Source organism: Pyxicephalus adspersus, chromosome 3 (assembly GCF_032062135.1).
Source record: "Pyxicephalus adspersus chromosome 3, UCB_Pads_2.0, whole genome shotgun sequence".
In the NCBI taxonomy this organism is placed as follows: domain Eukaryota; kingdom Metazoa; phylum Chordata; class Amphibia; order Anura; family Pyxicephalidae; genus Pyxicephalus; species Pyxicephalus adspersus.
In genome coordinates, this window is record NC_092860.1 from 86,620,717 (window position 1) to 86,639,192 (window position 18,476).

An 18,476-nucleotide genomic window follows, 5' to 3' on the forward strand; every position below is an offset into this window, starting at 1 on the left:
TAGCTGCTTATTCATCCCTATACTGTGTATTGAACAACAACTTTAAAAGTGCACTACAAGGAAAAGTTTAGTTATATACAAGCATGTGAAACAGTATGTACATATCCATGGAAATCATTGACTTTTTCAACATATTTGAACAGGCAAACATTAGATCTTCATTCGAACATTGCCTATAGATAAAGGGGGGGTATTTAATGCTAAAGTTTATTCTGCTAATCTTTTCCTTCCCTGGCTATTCATTTCCATAAATATTAAAATGCAAAAAAAAGCATTTCTGTTTTTTTATATACCTCATTTTAGATCCAGAGTCACCATCACTAAGCTTATGCCATACAAGTAGATTATATCAGGTGGGAGGGGACAGCAATGCGCTGTACATCAATAAATGTCATGGTATACATTAATGATGTAGCTGGTGCCCTTTTAGCAGAAATGACTTTAATCAAGTGACTACAATGAATATAAAATCTATATATAAATAAATATTGAGAATATGTTGTAAAACTATATATATTAAACTACATATCCGTGGTATAAAAAAGAAAAAAAACGGTCAACTCCTGTCCTTCTCATCTTAAGGTAGCTAGAGGTTTCACAGGATCTTTATATTGTCACCCATCCTGCCGCTTACTTTAGTTGAAGCATGACACTTTATGTGTTGTTTTGTACTGTTATTTTCCTTATATTGTAACATATGTTAGAATCCTGTTGGATAGGGGTATTTACAATTCATGTTACTGATGCCCTAAGGCACATTACAAGAAAAAAAAACTGAAATGTGTTATGTGTATACTTACCTCCGGAGCAGTCTGCATCAATTATCCTATTAAATACCAATATGAATTATTTTATTACTGTATTACTGAAAGTGTCATTATTTAACCAGAGTGAATCAAGCTTGAAGTTACCCTGACAATTGCCATTACTTTATCTTCTCCTGTGCAGAAGTAACAACCACATTAAAAGCCCTGATTCAATTACAGTAACAAAATAAAATTTTGCCTCAATTAATATTTCTTTTTCAGGATGTTTAGACCCTCACTGTGCAGAAATTAGGCTCTGCAATTGCTGGAGAAAATTAAATTGCCTTCACCTCAGACCCTTTCCTTCATTATTATTGATTTTTATTTCTTAAATTTGCACCCACGTTCATTTCAAGAGCCAAGCTGTGCGGCAGTTTAAATAAATATCAGCGCATTATTAAAATATTCACGTGCATTCAGCTCCAATGAATTAATCTTTACACAGTCACCCTCTAGTGACCTTTATGTTTTCTGAATTCATAGGTCAAATATATTTTTTCCATAATCTGAAGGACCAAATATCTAAGACGTTAATAGGTTGTATGAATATTATGAAGAGTAATATAGTTTATTCTTTAGAGAAAGTACTCAATACCTTTGAATGCTTGATCCTCAAACCATTATAGCTACTGAAAAAAAATGATACTGCTTGAATCAAAGTAGCTAAACCAGCACAATTAGTTTTAATGTTGATATAAAGATAAGAATAGATGATATAAAGATAAAACATCTGACTGTGTACCATATCATTATAGCATATATGCATATCTTTTCTCTAAGTATATTGACACTATGTTTCTGATTTGCTGAACTTTTGTTGTACTTGGTACCATGCTTATTCCTTTGTTTTATTATTCTGATCTAGTTTGTGGCTTTTGGACAGGGCTTGATTTCTCATAGGACCACCAAGACCATAGCCTAGGATGTCATGGCCATTAAGGGGCAACATTTGTTTTGCTCCAATACTCTATAACTAAACGTACTATACCTGAACCTATAGATAGACTGGCACACCTAAAGGCCAAAGTATCCTTTTATTCAGGACCCTGCTGTTCACATTTCCCATGCACATACAAGACCGAACATAAGAAATGTTGGCTTATCTCACAAGTCAGTCACTTTTCACCCTTGATCCATTGGCTGTGTGTTTAAGCGGGTGAAGTGTCTGCATTCCATGGATTCCCTGTAGGTGGTTTGAGTTGTCTGCATTGAGGGGTGATGGCTGAGGCAAAATAGAAAGAGGGCAATGCCACACTCTCCACCTCCACTTCCCAAAGTTCCAACCCCATGTCCAGGAAGATCGCAACGACCTTAATCATCAAGTCTGGTGTCTGCTAAGATTGCTAGACAGACCAGGACAAGGATGTGAAGTGTATGTACTTTAAAACATTTTTTAGCACTCTCTTCTTCCCCTCTCCCCATTCTCTCTTCTTTCTTCTTCCCTCTCTTTCCTTCCCCCTCTTTTCCCCTCTTCTCTCTCTGCCCTCTCCTACTCCTAAAATAAAACATTTACACCTGCATTACAGGAATCAAGAATGTTTCATTCTGTGATATAAACTAATGCAATTTATAGATTGTTTATATATTGGAAAAAAACAATCTACATTTTCAATGCTAAGAATCTTGTTGATTGTTTCCATGCCAACCAGAACTAATCTTAGGTAGCTGCTGATTACTCCGTGAATCATAGTTGCATTAACAATTAAGGAGGAGTATGAAATGATTGTATGGTAATGAATTATAATGAAATATAAAAAGGAAAGTGTGGAAAAGACCTATCAATCACAGGGAAACATTAACTAAAACACTCGAGCTTTGAAATTGGAAGATTTCTTATTCAGTACATTAGCTACCTTCTTACAATCGCCTGCCAATTGCAACATTATGTGTCATTTTAAACTCTAACAGGTAGATAATTTCTGTTTTCTGGTTATATCTAATTAATTTTTATGAAATAATTATATTATCATCGTGCTTTACTGGTTCGCTTAATGTAATAATGAATTAGCATGAGCCGAAAATAATTTGCTAGAAACAGGCAAGCAGGGTACAGTGATGTAGTTATGTCTGAAAGTCAGAAGAAAAAAAAAAAGGTTAAAAGAATTAGACTGGCATTACATTTAGCCATTACAAGATCATAAAGTATCATTATTGAACATTGCATGTTATTCTATGAGACCTATTTACTAATGGCTGTAAAATGTCTCTCAGCATGAAAACAAGAGAGCACAGCATGCTTTGGATGCTGTCCAACAAGGAATCGATGATGGATAACGGTCAGACACAGAGGGTATAAGCCTCCAAATAGCTGAATAGTTTTTACCAAAGTTATAACTTTAAAGGAGAAAGAAGTGAAATTCAACTCTGTGTACCACTAAAGGAAAAGACGTATCCCTTAATAATCCTCAATGCCTCACTATGCACTCTATTTATAAAACAAGGAATCTGACATTTCCTGAAACATTCCTTTGTGGGAATCTTTAGGTCCATGTTTTTCAATGACAGTAATTGATTCCCAATAGGAAATGTTTGAGGGAATGTCAGATTCCCTGTTTTTTAAATAAAGCTCCAAATATTTATTGGGAACATAATAAACTGTAAATATTACCTAGACTGTAGGTATAGACTGCTTTTACCCCCTGACACTGAAGACATTTTCTTGAAACAGCCCACTCAGTTTACCTCTGCCTAAAATATGTGTCATTACTGCAATTTCGCATGCTTGTTATATTGAATATTTTACCCTCTTTCCTCTTCCTTCATTGCTTTGATCACCAGTGACAACTGTTGGGGAAATTATGTAAAATTGGGAAGGTGGTGTCCAGCTGATCCTTCAGTACAAATAAATCTGGGGTTCTAGGCTATGATGTGTACTTCTTGTTGGTGCATTAATATCACAGGCCTACAGGAACATCGAAAACAAAGAATGTTATGTTTTAGAACAGGCATGGGCAAACTACAGCCAACAGGCCATAAACAGCCTGTTAGGCTTTTTTATTCGGCCCGTTGAATTCTCTCTCTACTTCAGCTGCTCCGCTGAAGTAGATCCGCAGTCAGCGGCTCAGACCGGTGAAAGGTGAAAGGGCTCCTCCCCGAGAAAGGTCAGGAGGACCCTGCTGAGGAGCCGCACTGGCCAGAGCTATGGACCATGTCCCCTGTACAAATCCTAGGCTCGGGGAAGTGGGCAGAACAACCTGCCCACTCTCCCATAGCAGGCTCAGATTTGCGATGGGAGAATGGGCAGGGTTATGCAATCATGATGTCACGTTCAGTGACACCCCGTCTCGGCGCTCCATCCATCTGATCCTGGCCCAGCCCCTCTGCTACATTTTAGAACCCATTGTGGCCCCTGAGTCAAAAAGTTTGCCCAGCCCTGTTTTAGAATATTATTATTTACAAAGGTAGGCTTACTAAGTACAATTTAGGGACTAATCAAATGTTTCACTTTTGACATTGATTTCACTTTAAGCATCTTATTATTCAAATATCCAAATGTTTGGAAAGTAATTATTTGTGCCAGCATCCGCGGAACCATTGGCTGTCAGTGAATGGGGTTGGCCAGCGCTAAGCCTAGGAACTAAAATTATCCTACTACAGACTGTTTAAAATGAGCACTGTAAACCCTTATTTCTAAATCAAGCGAATCAAGCCACACTTCAATTTTAATTTGACCACCAGGATTATCAAGCATAGCTGTCTGCAGGCATATGCTAGATATGCAAAAACAACACAGGGAACTATCTATAGGGAGCATTCACAGCTAGAGTTTTGTTGCTTTCCATTGTCTAGCCTGTCTAAAGTATCTTATGATGTAGAGTGGTTGAAACACATAAAAATAATGGATTTAGGACACTAAAGACAAGTTTTGTGAATGTGTTAAGTTAGGGATGATTAAAGAATTCCAATTTTAATAAATTCACAACCAGTTTTCCAATTTTAAAATGAGATTAAATTAGCTATAACTGCTTTTTGCTAATGTATTATGTTGTGTTGTATGTATCTTATGTTAAACATTAGATATAAGAATACACCTTCAAAAAAATAGAAAAAAAAATAAAGGATTAACATTGTGTCATTTCTACTGGAATATTATTATTAATGGCAATAAAGTCAGGAAGAAGATAGTAAAATCTTTATAATATCTGCATTAGGATTGCATAAAATACCTCTGGGGCACAACCAACCCAGGATCAATGACTATATTTTGTGAGGAATTGCTTATCTGCATTTCTACTAGGTATATTTATATAAATAGTGGGTACATACCTTTAGTATGGAAGTGCAGGGCTAAGTAATTTTTTAACTGTACTAGCCCCCATTGTTTATAATAATAAAACCTTGCTGATGTAGAAAGTGTGAATTAGAGGTGGCACAGAGTTCGTGAAGCATATTTATAAGTTTGGAGAAGTGATAATGCATTAAAAAACAGGTCAAACAGGTCACGTTTCCAATCCAATGTATCCTATACCTGCACCACAACCCCAACCCTAATGGAGCTAGGGAGAGGTTGCTGAACCTTTGTAAATGAAGTTTTAGTACACAGTTTGTAAATTGACAATCCTAACTAGGGGTGAGGGGATGCAAAATATTCTGTAGACATTTTAGAAAATCTGTAATAAAATCTTTGGCAGACTGGTACAATTTAGAAAAAAAAATGAAGTATTTCTGAAAATAACAGAATTATTTTGTTGCCTGTAATTCCCCCAAATCTTCATGTTTACCTAATAATCCTTTCTATGGGACATATTTTTATGTGTACATTGTACTATAATTGATGGATGTATTTATATTTATTTGCAAAGGATTACAATGATAAATATTTACAGGTATTATGATAATTTACTGCCATCTGTCCAGCATTGAACATATTGATTTAAAGTTACATTGTTTTCTGTGTAATGTATTCTTTTGTGGTGTTCTCTCTTTGCAGCATGTAACGTATTCAGAATGCTGTAGATAAAAAAAGAAAGTATGTATAGGCTATCTTGTACTTGTTAATGGAAATGCAAACTCTGGCACAGACTAGAAGTTATGATTTAGATATATCAACAGTATTGAGTTCTGTGCAGTGGTTAATTGAAAGCAAATTGTCTGCAAAATATAATGTCAACACATGGAGATGGAGCATAAAGTTTAAAACAACCACCATCTCCATTTGCCAATTAATGTTTTCTCCAATGTAGACTTGCAGGACATATTTCTAAAATATCTTTTGAGTTCAAATCATTAATTTTCTCATTTTTTAATTAGTTAATGCCCAAGTGGTATGCGGGTAATTACAATAACACTTGTAAAAGCCAATCTGAACTGCAGTTTAAGTCTTAGTTAGCATGAATGAATACATTAGTTCATATTCGTTCCATTTTTAGTAAATAGGATCGTATCTTTACTGTCTATTAATAATATTTTAAGCATTGATGTTTAAAAAGTGTCTTACAGGCTTCCAGTTACCCATATCACCTGCTTTTATAGCCTGACAGGCCTGCTTTTATATCCAGGGAATAAGAAAGGCCAACTGAAAAAAATATTGTTACCAGTTATTTGTGGTTTATCAGCAATATTTGTCAGGACGGTATGGAAAGTTAGATAAACCAAAATAATATTCATTTATAAAAAGTTGAAAACTCTTAGCTAGTATTTAAAGTCACTGTATTTTTTATCACTGGATCTGCTGTCATGGTGGAAAAAACAGATTCTTTTTTTATTCCATTTGCTATGTAGTTGTATTTGGTAGGTCACAGTTGAACAAAGGATGGTGGAGCTTGATTTTGCTTATCATTGTAAAGCAACAATACTTTGATTTCTGTTCATTGTAATATATAAAAATAAATATATAGGTTTGTCATCTTACAAGCTAAATATGGAAACAAAATCAAATAATTATTATAATGATGGACATAAAAGGAGAAATTCTAAAGTCAGCTAATGATGTCTAATGCTAGAAGGGCAGCTATATTACATTCATATGGTTGCATCGACGTACAGTCAACAGAATGACAAAATTTACAAATGTGGTTACTCGTAAAAATGCTAAATGATTAAAAAAGAAGGAATTGTGCAGCAAGATTTCAATTTTTTTTACTTTAGGAACACTTTTTTTTATCCTTCATTGATATGCCACTAGGATGTCACACAGTGTTGTACATTGAGTGAAAATGCAATTGAAATACATCAGTCACTGCCTTGATGGAGTTTACAATCTAATTTATCAACCACAGACAAATGAAGTTCAACACATTCAAACCAAGGCATTCAACTTACTGTTATAGCTCTAGATTATGAAATGGTTACAAAAAATGTTAAGAATATACAAATCATACAGTCTCAAGGGAAATTAACTGCATGGTTTATATATACATATATATATATTTACTAGTAAGTATTGTTTTGCAGTCTGAGCAGGAAATTGGCTGTGATTAAGTGATGGTGGTTAGTGTCCACTAGATGAGAGCTTGCATAGAGATCTGTTAAGATGTGCATATTTCAGCCCAATGCTTTTCCCAACAGTTTCTCCTAATAACACAAAATTGTGGTATGCACGTCCTCTGATATACTTAGCACACATGATTAAATATGAAAATGGAATGCAAATAAGCATTTCTGGTAAACAGAATCAGGTAAGAATCTGCAATAAAATTTGGTAAAACCTTTGCAATATATATCAGTACCATAGAGAAGATAGTTTTCCTTCAATTGTCTTCTTACATTATAAGAATACATGTCTGGGTCTCTTCTATCAAAGTCAATAAAGTAAGAACTTTTGTGCACCCAGTCAGATTTTCATTCTTTAAATGTATTTTTTTTAGGTTTATATCAAGTTTTTAAGTTTATTTTTCAAGTTTATATCTGGCAGGTTATGCCTTTATTATATGAGAATAAGTTAAAAAAAAGATTATAACTGATTGGTAGCCATAGGCAGTTTTATTTTACCCCTATCTTTTTTATGTTGAGTTTATATTTTAATTTACTAATCCATTTGTGATGGCCACATTTGTTTATTTACCCATGGGTTTACTTTCTATGTAGTTCACACATGCAGGACTGGGATTTCAGTGCAGCATTGACAGCTTACCAGAAGAACTTATTGTAGCTTGTTGAATGCTTGGTAGTTTTTTTTCACCTATATTATAACAGATATGGCACATTGCTTTCAATTATATATTTAACAGACCAAAAGGAGCAAATAGTTACACTATTAGGGTTTAATATACTTTGAATGCGGTAAAACTGCTCTAAACATAAAACTAAGATATTATTATACATTTCTAGTTATCCTTTTATTTAATTCTAATACAAGAAGCCAAAAACACCTCTATTTCAACAGATTGTAATTATTCAGTGAAAACTATTTTTATTAAAGCATCTATATGTACATATGTTGAAAAAGCCAGGTGTAGAAAAAGGGAACAATTGGCAAACATAGGCAGTAGACATCTGGATTTCTAAAGTGTTTGTTAGTTCAGTTACCATGACAGAATAAAGACTTGCATTTCTGTGTCCATAGAATACCAATGAGTAAGGCAAACATATTTAATTGAAGAAAAACTGGAAACAAAGAATACATTGGTTGGTTTATTGCATGTCCCTATTCTAGAAAAACACTCATGAGAAAATAAAGCTGTGTTGAGTAATAGAAACACACATGAATAAAGACATATAAGTAAAATGCAGAAAAGTACCGATGTCTGCAGTCTACAAATGTTCGTATGATTAAAAAAAATGTATGTACAATAGGTTGTACTGTTTACTGAACACTCTAAAAGCAGTGGACTACACAACTAATATATTTAGAATAATTGCTAATATGTCCATTACATAACTGTGGTGTGCAAGGACTCACAAATTGGAGTTTGAGGAAAACACTACTATGATCTTCATTTTTTATTTATTATAAGCACTGTTTACATACGGAATGGAAAATGTGCGACAAAAATTCAAGGACTGAAACAATGTGTGTATCTAATATTTTATTTCTATTTATGATATACTGACCGTCCTTGATAAACTTAGCTGGGTGGTAAAAAAAATGTGTGAAGATGGGGCACATGGAAGGTTGATAATTTAAGTTTGAAGATGATTCTGGAGGTGATTTTTTAAAAGAAAGACTTTTACAAGGACTTGAAGCTGTGCAGCCAGAATGTAGTAGCGGAGAGCCTCAACTTCACACATTTTTATACCACCCAGCCAAATTTATCAGAGATGGTCAGCACATCATATTATCTGATATACTCAGCTCATTGCATCAATCCCATCACATCTCAATCCTACCAAAACACTTTCCAATCTCCCCTGAAGAAGCCTTTTTACGGCAAAAAGCGTGAACGGAGTATTAATTATTCATACCTTTACTTTGAGATAAGATTGTAAGGATTTCATTTGCATGTCTATTATTTGTAGTTTATCTCTGTATAGATTTATTATATTGAATATAATTGACTGACTTTAGAAAAGAAAAAAAAGCACTGTTGTTGCCTTAAAGATCAATTTTTCGGTTCTTTTTTCAATATGTCATTTTTACATTAGGCTTGGCAACTTACAATATTATAAAACATATGATTTCTGTGATCCCACCTTCTCAATATCATCTATTTCCTGAAGCAGAGTCTGCTTGAAGACATGAAGTGGCTAAGGGAGCATTGTTGGTTTATTGTTGGTGTATCAAAATACAATGAATCAATGCTTACACATGTTTAAACTTCCCTTTGCATACTTGATTTTATAAAAAGAGAAATGCAAGCATTCATTTACAAAAATGTTCCTAAATATTGAAGAAGATTAAACAAACTTCAGAGAAAACAAATGTTCTTTTCCTGATATTTAGATAATTAACTAATTTGGCGTTGTAATGTGTAGATAATTGTCTCTTTTACTTCTAATTGGGTATTTTTTATAATATTCTGCTGTATGTAATTGAAGCTAGAGTCCATCAGTATTCAGCTGCCTTGTTATTTGCAAAACATTTTAACCAAAGATTTATGCATGGAGCATTCGCCAGCTATTGGTGCTGAGAACCTTTAATAAGAAAGCCACAACCAATTTTAACTCCAATGTGTCTTGAGCTCACAATATGAAAATACTTTATAAAGGCTTTATTTGAATCTATTAGGTTATTTGCAGTATTTTGTGTTGTGAGTAGATGTGGAATGCATTTCAAATGGTATGATTACGGGTTATTATAGTTGATGCATGTAACAATGGTACACGTTGATCAGAAAAAGAGAAAACAGGTATGCATATACAATTCAGTATCTGAAAATTTGGGATCAGCTACCAATTTCTAGAGGCTGGTATTTTCTTTGCTAACTTTAACTTTGTTGTGGCACGTTCCATTTATTTGGAATTCTTGGCAACAGGCCTAGAGAGTGGCTAGCAATAAAGAAGAATTAAAGAACAACTTTACCTTTAGTTGTACTTATTTAAATCCCCCACCTATTTAAGTGCTTCACACCAGTGATAATACTAAACATTCAAGTGATATTTCTTCATACAAAAGTTCCAGTTGTTTTTTTTTGTCTTAGTGTGCATGCACACCAGACTCTCATTGATTACTGCAAGCAAGCTCCAGGTAGAACCCAGTGGTGTGTCAGACTGATCAATAAGGCTTTGCCAAGCATATTCAGCATGAAGATGAACTGGCAATGACCCCATTGGAGAAAAATCATGGGATCAGAAGGGAAGATAAGTACCCCAAGATAGTTGCACTCCAAGGCATGGGTAAATTTATTGAAATACACCTGCACTAAAATAATTGCAGAATATACCAGCAGAAAGGGGCCTTAGGCAAAGTATCCGCACAGAAGAGCTACCCCCTTTGTAGTGTCTGCCCTAGAATATTTGTTCCACCAGACAACTAGCTGATTGTGTTAAAGGGCGTAAAGGGTGTTGATGGGCTCTCTGGATATCCACCAATCCTTAGGCTCCTACAGTGGCTAGGTTACTAATTGGATAATCTGGCTCTGGTTAGCAATCACAGTTGGGCCCCCTATAGAAACACACTATCGCAACAACAGTTTAATATCAGGAAAGAACCCAGAATCAAACCTACAATTTGGAAGATTTTTTGGTTGTCTGCTAAACCCTGCACTCAAGCAATGCTTTTGAAAACTTTAAAGGAGTTAATTATCAGAAACGGGTAAAGTGATAGTTAGTCTCTACATTTTTACAATTTGTGCTTGATTAACTTGGCAGTGACTTTTTATTTTCTTAAAAAAACTGTTCTAAAATATGTGAAATATTACTCACAGAGAACAGTGGCATAAAAGAGTGACGTAAAAGAGGTGCAAGGTTCAACTATATGTTTTTTTTTAATCACTTGTCAGCATGAGACTTGACTCATTCTTGACAGTTGCCTCGTGTGAAATCAATGTGTTTCAATTAAGAAATTGTCGACAACAGATTGGATCTTGTTAACAAGCTAGCTGAAACTGTAGCAGTGGTATGAAACGTCTGAGAATTTTAATGCAAACTATATCATACATTTAATTAATCCCTTTCACCCCCAACATTCAAGCAATGATAGAGTGCATGGTAGTTCTAAACCCGTGTTTAACTTGTTTTGCTTTCTTCGAACTCAACAAATCATGCACAGGATTTTTTGTTTACTATTGTTTGTATGAATTTGACCAGTAAAACATTCAACAATAACACAATGTACACAATACCCTTATAATTCTTTATCTTTCTCCTATAGCACAGTAATCTCAGCACTCCACATTCTCCTCCTATAGTATTGTATAGTAAAATAAATGGGATGTTACTGTATAAATCATCTGTCTGATGCATTTTATCACTGGTTAGCGATCATGTCTAATCTTTTCCCTGTGCTAATTGCTGTTTATGTTCACATATAATGCACTTTAATATAGCTGTAAATGTAATGCAAAAAGAGCAGGTGTTACTTTATTCTCACCCAGTAATGAGGAACAGTTGGTTCTGTAAAGACATCTGGATATTGGACAGTTCCTGGCAAAGCTCATTAATCTCTTACATGCTTCTTAAGAAGAGTCATGACTGAACTGAGAATCCACAGCCTTCTATTAGCAGTTAGTAACATATTTATGGAAACAAATGATGGAAATAAACCATGTAACAATGGGTTAGACCTCCATGAATTATTACTTTGGGACGTGCATTAAAATGTTTGTTTGATGGGAAAACAGAGCTCAGCAAATAAATACAAGAAACTGTGTTCTTTTCACTATTCTATATTTAATCCAAAATGAACAAAAATGTTTAAGCTTTACATACACTTTTTTACAAAATTGGAAATATTCCTCAAGGAGTGTAGAGCCTTTATTATTGCTGCAGCAAGTATAAAAGCATGAGATCTCAAACACAGATGTCTCACCACCACAGTCGCCGAGAGAAGTTAAAAACCTTGGTGATGTAAAAAATTACTAAAAAATATAGAGACTTTCATCGCTGAAATCTCATTTTGAAAATGGTTGCTAAGTAAACCCTCTTCTGTGAATGAGTAAAGCCTCCAGGAGATATTCTCGAACATAATCCTCAACATGAAGCCCACCTTGAAGTTCTGATTTAGGGAGATTGCTAGTAAGGTTTAAGTAATGATATTTTCTAACTTGCATACAGCCATTTGTTTTCCCAGATTTATAACATCTGTATATTCTACCAGGTAGGCTGTGATGAAAATTGTTTTTTATTAGGAATTTTTATATAGTATATGTCAGTAGTCATGGACTATTCTATTATTTTATACTACATGTAGGAATAGACTATGTGTTTCTGCAGATGGGTATAATGAACTTCAAATTATCCAAACACCATTAACAATGCACAGTGCCATGTGGAACATTTTCTTGATGTTTTTCCAGTGAAATTAGCTCCTAAACATAAATCCTAGAGGTTGCATAGCATTTCCTAGAGGATTCACTGTATGGTCCTAGTGAATTTCTCAAGAGTCAATCTTTTGATTGACCTGTGCTCATGCTGGGAGGTCCCAAATGGTTCTGTTGCAAAATGCATGATATATCTAGCAATTTTTTTTCTTTGTCTAAACTAACTTAAAGGAGAAATAACACTGTGGGGCCAATTATGTTACAGCTAATAGTTATATCTCTCCTCCATAGAGTTCCTTGTCATGTTTTTCTTTTCCCTTGCTTACTTGCATAAACACATCACATAAAAGTTGGTTTTGTGCACATTTTGTTCAGAAAAACTAAAATACTTCTAAGAATGCTACATGCAATCCCTGACACTCCCCGGTGTTCTTGGAGTATATAACACATTTAACCATTTAGTGTTTAGAAGCAAGGAAATTAATTTAATTTTGACTTAAGACCTCTTTTTTACTTATTCACAACTATTATTATCATTTATAATAACCAAAGATAATTTGGTTAGCTATAAAGAAAATTAGAAAAGCTTTTTGCTTTAACATTTTAAAATTTATCATTAATCCATAAATGATTTGTGACCTTCTTTAAAGAGCATTCCTTTTAAAACACCACTACTAAGGATGTCTATTTATTCTAGATGCTTATAAACCAGTAAGCAAATTACCTGAGGGATAGCAGTTAAACCCAACCAAATGGAACATTATTGCAGGGAATTATTTTATATGGAGACAATAGGGCACAAAGTGGATCTATTTATAAATGCTTTAACCCGACTCGCCCACTTTTTACCCAATTATCACACATTTTTTACATTGGATTCAATTAGAATATGTGTGAATCATCTTTTCCATTAAAAATGTGTACATTTTGGATAAAAATTTAAGTAATAGTGAATGTTGCATGAACAAATGTGTAAATAGACCCCCAACAGTTATTTTAGTACTATTTTATACTAGTACTAACGTACCAAGATAGATGTGATGGTTTACCATGTATATTATTCCAAGAAGAAATCAATTTAACATATTGGTAAAATTAGCTTATAATATGTTTATTTCATGTTGATACAAAATTGTATGCAAAACAAAAGCATGCAAATCGACTTCTTTGTCTTTATTTTTAGAACTAGATTGGATAGCCTTTTTTAATTAAAAGACTCTGAAAAGAGGTAAATACATAGCTGAAATATACATATATTTCTTGCTAACTTTTCAACAGATTTGTAATTTTGGCCAGCCATTCTTGATGTGAACAACTTTGACAGGCAAGAAGATTGTTAGTAAACCGTTAATAGTTTCTCAGTTTAATGCTCATTGGAAAGTAGTGAATGATGCTTTTTCCCCAGAGTTTACTTTCTTTGCAATCACCTAAAGATTAGGTTTTGTGCCAGACAGACAGTGTGAGTGTATATATATATCTTCTCACCCTACCTGTTTGACAGTGAAGAATTTTATACTGAAAGGAATGGAAAAGAATTGCATGCCCCCTTCTTTACCCAGAAGCACCAGGCATTTACAAGGGTTCCAAGAAAGAACCAATAAGTCGGGAGAGTTTACCAAAGATGTATATTATTGAGTGGGTGGTATAAAAGGATAGATTCTTCTTATCAACCTTATTATGTTTCAGACTACCGTAACTATATTCTCCTTCTCTAAAACAATTTGATATTTTTCAGGCACAGTATCCACACATTTGATACTGTTTACTGGCTATTGAGAACTTATACCGTAGTACTCAATGGACTAATGTCTAAATATGTTTAAATAACATGCATTTTTAATTTATACTTACCCAAGGGGAGTGCCGTCTAGAATAAACTCTAGACAGTATTTACTTTCTAGGTTATATTCTGTATTGAAAATTTATCGGTTCAACATTCACAAAAGACTTGTTTGTAAATGTACTAATATACATATGAATAGATTCATAATGAATAGTTTTGGCTTCATATTTATCTTTCTAAATGTCCTAAGGTTTTAAATGGTACACTTTGATCCAGTTTTGTTATTACCTTAATTAATTAGCTTGTGATTCCACTTTTCATTTTTTTTTTGTTAAAAGTATATTAAAAATACATTTAAATTTATATACAATATGTTATTGGATGCATAGCATTATAATGTGATTTCTAGTAGTCAGCAAACCACATGTTTATGACTTTAGCTTTCTCTGGGATCTTAGTTACCACTTTTTAATGTAGTTCAGAAACATCTGGCTCGTAATGGAACCCTGTAGAATTAAGGTTATATCTTTTGTGACCCCATAAAACAACTGTGAAACCCCACTGGAGGTCCTGACACTTAGTTTTGTTTGTCTTTGCCCTAGAGTACAGTTGTTACTTGGAAATAGTTTTCCAGAGAAACTGATGGCAACATATCTCCCAGCAGTATTTTCCATTATTCTTTATTTTTTTATCTCATGCACTACAGAATTAGACTTTTATCCTGTTTTCTCACACCTAATGAGTTTTAAAGCTTCTATCTTACAAGACAATCTGTCATCTATAAAGACAAGTTTCTTATAGTAAATTTTATTACCTGGACATGGTACAGCCGGTTTAATGACAATGCAGATCAAACAAACTGTAAAAGAAATGAAAAAGCTAAGTACCTTAATGTGAAAAAATTCCTCGGTTTGACTGATAGAAGCTGGATTTTAATAAGGACCCATGGGTAAGCCCTGGACTTATTTCAAGCCCACACTGGCAGCTTTCATTACACCTTAAGCTAGTGTATAAATGTACAACAAAGACCGACTTTTTGACAAGTGTAAGTTGAGATGGCTAGTAGCAATCAAACAGGTTGCTAGAAGCATTTAACTTTATAGCAATTTTATCTGACCTTGGTATGAAGTCAAGAGAAAAAGAGAAATTATACTATAAAGAAAGCCACTAGTGGGCTTCTGAAATATTTAAAAACCTCTTTCATTAATAATGAGTGTTAATGATTTCTATAATCATGTATAATGCAGCTAAAATAAAAATTCAGGCAAACATTAAAAAAAGTCTTATAATTTACAGTATTTTCAAATGCAGCTTACATATGTAAAAAAAATATATTTTCATATTCCACTGCACACCAGAAATTACAGAGGGGCCATAATGCTTAGACATTTGGAATAGAGTTTTAAAGTTTTAGACACACTTGGGGGGTCATTGGGGCATGGTCTGAAAAAAGACTTATATATATAGAAATATAAAGAAATACAAAGAAATATATTTTGTTAAACATTTAAATAGAACAAATAATAAAAATGACAGCAGACACACATTGAAAGTATGATTATCTGCCCAGTTGGTGGACAGATAAAATAAGACAAAATCATTTCAGTCAATCGAAAGTTAATCAAGTAGCAGAACAAAACACAGCTTACCAATACTTTTTTTGGCCTAGAGCAAGTGACATTCAATTGCAGTAATAGAAACATTAGAGCAATCATTAAACATAATAGCACCTTTGGGTTTTGCTACATTTGTTCTTATGCACAGATGTGGAAGAGCACTATTGTCAATGAAATGCTGACAAAGTGAGTGGCTCATAAAGTGACAAAAGGGAAAATTGAACTTTTATAGCTTGGTATATCTGTAGGATCCATCTTGCAGCAGAAGTTCCATTTTCTCTTTGTCACTTTTGCTTGAAATATTTTTTATGTTTCTTTTACATTTTCCAAGTCTTATTCTCGAAGGTCATGTACTTAGATGCCACTGCCTTTGACTACGTAATTAAATACATGACAAAAAAAGGTTTCAGAATGAAAGTACATTTTTATATACAAATAGCTCTTTTTTAAGTATTCTGCTATCCTTCATACCTTTTTGCTAGCATAATCATTAGATTATGCTTTCTAGAAGTTAAAGAGAAGTCATTATTTATATAACTGATTGCAGTGTTTTTCCCTACTCTGGCAATGATAAATGATCCTCGGCTGCAGTAATGCAACAAGCCAGCATGCTCATCTAATAGTTATCACTGGCCTTCCACCCCAATCTCATTCTCTCTTTATTTTATGCTTGGTAGATCTGATCTTATGATGATCGGTCATGTAACACTGTTATTAAATTGTTACCATATGACTACAGGGACCTGACTATTTCAATGCAACCTTTTTACCTTTTTTTTAAAAAACATATTTTCATTTTATTACTTTTTTTTACAAAGCTCATAACATTTAGCAGTCTTCTTTAATGAAACCCAACAGTAATAAGGAAGCTTGCAATGTCAAGAGAACTGTGATTTTTCTAAGCTAAGGTTATAAATTGAAATTGAATTGATGACCAATATAGAAGGGCCACTGTCATCATGTTAATTTGATTCTCATTTAGTAACAGTGGCATCTGTGTCTAAGGTCATATAAACTTTTTTTTGCACTCCTATGAGAAAACTCCATTACAGCAAAGTCAAAGCCCTAAAAAATAGGCGCTTTGGAAAATGGATGGTGCTAAAAATTATTTTTTTTTTCAAATACATAGCTTCATCCTGTCATTTTTTGAATAATATTTTCTAGACAGTAGGTTTAAACTGCCTATATGTGCCTTCTTTTACTATAAGTTGTCATTTAAGACACTGGGCCTGATTTATGAAAGCTCCCCAAGGCTGGTGATAATACACTTTAATCAGTGAAGCTGGGTGATCCAACAAACCTTGTATGGATGATTTTTTTTTAAATCCATTCCATGTATTCTGGATCACCCAGCTTCACTTCTGAAAGTGTATTCTCTCCAGCCTTGGAGAGCTTTCATAAATCAGGCCCAATAACTATCTCTTTTGACTTGATTCAGATGAATAGTGAATTGCAGTGTGATAACAGCTCCCTTTCATCTATGAATGCCTGTTCCCACCACTTTTATGGCCAATTAAATTCCTGATAATCTTGCTTGTGATGGGTAATTTTTGACAAGATAACAGCAACAACTACTCTACGATTTAATAACTGAACTGTTGTCACACTGTGAGGCACTATAGCTACTAGGGTAACAGAGCGGAGTGTTAATAGATATTATGAGGGTATGAATGTTTTCAATTTTCTGTAACTATTCCTCATTCTCTTCTTTAATACATTCCATTCAAATAAATAATTAAATACATGTTAATAAATAAATGTTCAGAAGATGAAGAATATAAAGTGGTCCTGTGCAAGCTAAACAACAAAGGTAAAAAAAAAAATCTATATAGTGTAGCACAAAATGCACTAATTACATTTTAACTTTAGCATAAAAGTATGGTTGAGTACCACACAAATAAATTCATAATATTACATGAATTTAAATCTCCTTCTTTTCTCTTCCAAATCTTCAGTTATAACCTCTTTAGAGAGTATGAACATGCTTATTGACATTTCACTGAAATGAAAACCTAGCATTATTGAAAAGAGCATTCACTAACTGCCTACACATTTCATAAAGATAATCCCTATATTTTTGAAAGAGCAAAACTTAAATGAATAATCCTCTTACATAAGTTTTAAGGTACTTAAATGAAATATTATGAAATATATTTTATTTCATGATATAAACAATAGGCATATTTCTTGAACCTTCTTTAAACAATACATTTGCACAGAGAGCCAAGAGTAATGTCTGTAAGACTTCAAAAGGAATTCTCTCATGAAGAAATTTAAAAAGTAACTTTTATTTTGTGGAACATCCAGAATTCAATTTGAATAGGTCACTGACCTTGGGAATTTAAAGGTATAAATGATACATACAAAATATCAACATATTAGTTTATTCAAAACCGACATTAAAATTGCATAAAACATAACTAGGTCCTAGATATGGTCTGTGGTTAAATAGATAGGCTTATGGAAGTTCAAC

The 18,476-nt window shown here is 33.6% G+C and overlaps 1 protein-coding gene across 2 annotated transcripts in view; it reads left to right on the plus strand.

Moving 5' to 3' along the window:
• GRID2 (glutamate ionotropic receptor delta type subunit 2) overlaps positions 1-18,476 on the plus strand; it is a 579,007-nt gene that overhangs the window by 249,996 nt on the left and 310,535 nt on the right. The gene's annotated exons all lie outside the window — the stretch shown is intronic.